Consider the following 4,296-nt stretch of genomic DNA (forward strand, 5'->3'; position numbering starts at 1 on the left):
GCTGAAGCTGAAACTCCAGTACTTTGGCCACCTCATATGAAGACTTGACTCACTGGAAAAAACCCTGATGCTTGGAGGGAGTGGGGGCAGGAGGAGGAGGGGACGGCAGAGGATGAGATGGCTGGATGGCATCACCAACCTGATGGGCATGAGTTTGAGTAAACTCCGGGAGTTGGTGATGGACAGGGAGGCCTGGCGTGCTGTGATTCATGGGGTTGCAAAGAGTCAGACATGACTGAGCGACTGAACTGACTGACTGACTTACTTGATCTTATTTTTCATCATTAGTAACCTGTTAATTATCATAAATTATTATTACTTTTTCAATTTTTAGCCTGGTTTTTAGTTCTGGGACATATTATGAAAATCGTTCAATAGCAACTCCTTGATGATTGTCACTTTTATTATCAGTGTCCCTATCTCTATCTCTTTCTCTTTCAGTGTTGAGGAGTGCAACATTGCAGGGACTGGTAACTATTTGTCTCTGTTCTGAGATACATAGGAAGAGCCCCTTGTCAATAGCCCTCTCTGTATATAAGAGTCTATCTGCTTCATTTCTCATTGACTGAATAATTCCATTTATTAGTGCCCGAGTTCCTCTGGATCCCAATTATTGCAGGATTGAAGATTGACTCCCTGGCCCATTCAAGTGGGTCCACTTGTACAGGTGGACCCCCCTGAGTTTTTCATGAAATTTATAAATTTCACTTCATTATTTATTGGGGCGGGACCTTTCCTTTTGTTGTTTTCCAGCTCTCTTTATACTCTAAATATAAGGTTCATCCTTAGAGTTTACCAATATAAAAGAGACATTCAGAGTATTATCTAAGCTAAGCAAGCATGCTTACTTCCTCAGCATATTATTCCAAAGAAGAAGATACGGTATGAGGAGGATTTGGTAATTATGTTCTGGCTGTGTATTCCTAGAATCCACCATACTCACATTACTTTTAATTTTTTAATTTATTTTTTTATTTTTTTTTAAATGAAACGGTCAATTTTATTCAAATCCTTCAAAATTTATACTAAATATGTTGTTTCTAAAAGGTTTCACCTTTATATCTGGTTTTATTATTTCACCTTTCCTTTAAAGGGTTTTCAATTTTCCTGTACAGTTCTTCAATAGAAGCCAGAGTCCTGAGCTGCCCAGTTAGGAGCCTCTGACCTACTATTCTGATTAAGTTTCTTCTCAATATTCATGGCCAACATCTGGCTTCTAAATGAAAGGCTTTTGGTCTTTTCAATCACTTGCTGATAGGGTGAGACTGCATTGTTACCCGTAACCACATGACCTAATTTAGAATCAATCTTGGCATCCAGCCTTGCATTTCTAATCAAATTTACAATCCACCTTTCAGCTTCTTCTGGAGTCATGTTCAATTTTTCTGCCAACATGTTAATGCTGATGCACTGATGGATGCGACAAAAAGTCTCAATTATGAAGAGACGGGCATTTTCAATGAAATCCTCAAGACAAGCCACCAAGAAGAAATCATTCACTAGTACTGATTCACATTCCCTTAGCTTTTTCTGAGCCCCATCAAAGTCAAAATTAACATATAAGCACTCAACAAATTTTGTAATTGGGTCTTTATATGTGTAAGACTCCTGCTGAATAACTTTGACCAGATCTTTTGTCACCTGCCGGCTTTTTCGAACACCTTCGCTTGTTTTGACTGCTGTGGTCAAACAGCGAAGAATATGTGAACACATCGTTTGAATTGCATTAAGATACTGTGGTTGGTAAAGGAAGAGATCAATAATGTTATCGCGCCCTTTGGGGGTGATTGAAGAAAATAAACAGAGACCAATGAATGAGCCATGTCCGCTGCTGAAGAGACTGAAGTGGAGAACTCACAGAATTATTATCTATGGTCTCTTTTAGCCGTGTCAGATCTTCTATGGCTGCATCCCAATTCTGTATTAAGATTTCAGAGGCCAGTTTTCCCTGGCATTTCTCAAAGCATTTCTATCCGTTGCTGGAACCAACACTCTAAAGAAATAAAGATATTCTGCTGCTCCAGAGTAATTTCCACATTCATACTGGAATTTTGCATACCTGTACAGTGTATCTAAATATTCCTGCCTGAAACCATTTTTGTCTGCCAAGTAGTCAAACGGCATCCGACCATCCCTGGTTGACTGCATTTGTCTTGTAGTTTCTGGATCTTCAAACATCTTCACAATTGGTTCAGTTTCTTCTTGAAGCTGTTTCAGCTGTGCAACAGTTGTTCTTTTTTCTCTCAAAGCATGAGGAATATCATCAGAATAAAGGTTTTTGTATGCATCCATAGCAAAGTCTACCATGTTGGTATCGCTAAGAAGATCCAATTTCCCTTGTAACAACTCCTTTTCATTATATATCTCTTTTACGGAGAGAAACTCAAGCAACGGAAAGACTAAATGCCGATCTAAAAAGTGCTCGATGCGAGTGGTCAAGTAGTACTCCGCCATCTTGTCAAGGAAAAGCCTCACATTACTTTTTAAAATATACTTTTCTAACCCTCTCACTGCACACTTAATATATTTAAAAAAAATAAATAAAAGTTGCTCCTTAGGCTTTCTATTACACTTTTACATTTCGAAATGCAAAATGTATTGCATTTTTTAAAAAAGTTTATGCTGTGGAACATTTGCACATTGACTTATGAACTATACATGAATTTGCTCTTCAGTGTTAACATGTAAAGCTAAAGAAACGCACTGTAAAGCAAAATTATGTTTTACAACATTATGAGGCAAATTTAAATGCTACTGCATAATAATTGAGAATAACATCAATTAATAAGTCAAGATAGTTTTTCATGAAAGATTTCATCAAAAAATGCAATTACTAGAAATGACAGCGGTATGGAATTTATACAAAAGAATTGAACTTATATAACTGCAAGGTGCTAGTAACAGTTTATCATTATTATTTTTGCTTTTGGCTTTGGGTCTGGATAGCAGGGCAGATTTTCAGAAACAAAAGTTGGGTGCGACATGGAGGACAAAAAGGGAAACCTGGAGCCCATGAAGGTCAGCTAGGTCTGCACTGGTCTCAGTTTTGATGATCAGGTGACACGGTAGAGAAACTGGTGCCCAGGAGTTGCAGAAAGTGAAGGTCTGGTGGAAGCTGAAGGAGCTATGGTTGGGCCTGGCTGTGTCCCAAGCTAACAGGGTCAGTCAGCAGCAAATCGGCAATGATATTCGTGAACTACAAGACCACTGCTTGTAGTGAATTGCTCGTTCACTGCCCTCTGAGGCTGAAAACAACCTGGCTGCTACTTCCCTTTTGTCTTCCAGACACCATACACAATGTACCTCGTGGCCCATGAGACCTAGAAAAATGGAGCTGAAAACCTAGCTCCAGTTCTGCTCAGCTAACTCAGTGTAGGTATGTCTACAATGAATAAGGAATATATGTTGCTCAATGGAAATTTTAAAAAGAAGTTACTATAAAAGTCTATATTTGCTTTAAAAAGAACCATGAAATATCAAATCCTGAGACTAACTATATCAGTCTACTAATGTGAGGTATTGTATTACTTAAAAAACTATATTACATTAACAGATCATATTCAGGGAAAGAAAAACATGCTGTTGAATACATTTCTGAACTATTGATATATTAGCATCTGAGTACTCTGTGTTCACTTTGATTTTCTGTCAATATCTGGCTTTGTTTTCTTGATAACCCCTTCATGTCTTTACAGGATAATCTGAGTAAAGACATGTATACACCATAACATTGCTACAATATTTTTAGTAGAAGTAATCATGAACTGTGTAGGTGGATCATAAAATACATATTTGTCCAAAGAAAACTGATTTTGTTCTATGACAGAAAACAATGGTTCAAACTTTAATCAAAATTACACACGTAACGTGGTGTGAGAGTACTTTTCAAAACCCAAGTGCAAGAAACAGAATCCAAAGCTTATCTTACATTTTTTCACACCTATTTAATGCCCATTAAGGATCATGAAAGATAAAGCTAAATTGATTCAGCAATAAAATTCTATGGTGCTTTTCAAACTAATATAATGATAATGTATTATTCAGATTTTCAGTATCATTAACACTGAAACAAAATGAGAGTAGAAGTTATATATTTTCTTCCTTGAAATATTAAAATGCTATATAATTCCACAAAGCATGATAGTACTGGAATAGTAAAAAAAAAATTAAGCCAAAATTAAGATATTATTGTAGGTAGTGTGACATTTCATTAATGTATAAAGCTTTGACCTACATTATGAACTAGCCTAAAAAGCACCAAATATAAGCAAAAAAGGACTTCCCTGGTAGATCAGT

The 4,296-nt window shown here is 36.8% G+C and overlaps 1 pseudogene across 1 annotated transcript; it reads right to left on the minus strand.

The window, feature by feature from the left end:
- Positions 1 to 1,090: 1,090 nt before the first annotated feature.
- On the minus strand, positions 1,091 to 2,464 carry LOC122685340 (annotated as a pseudogene). Its single transcript, XR_006338356.1, has one exon. The product of XR_006338356.1 is annotated as a eukaryotic translation initiation factor 3 subunit E-like (transcript).
- Positions 2,465 to 4,296: the final 1,832 nt, after the last annotated feature.

The sequence above is a fragment of the Cervus elaphus genome, chromosome 28, assembly GCF_910594005.1.
Source record: "Cervus elaphus chromosome 28, mCerEla1.1, whole genome shotgun sequence".
Taxonomy (NCBI): Eukaryota; Metazoa; Chordata; class Mammalia; order Artiodactyla; family Cervidae; genus Cervus; species Cervus elaphus.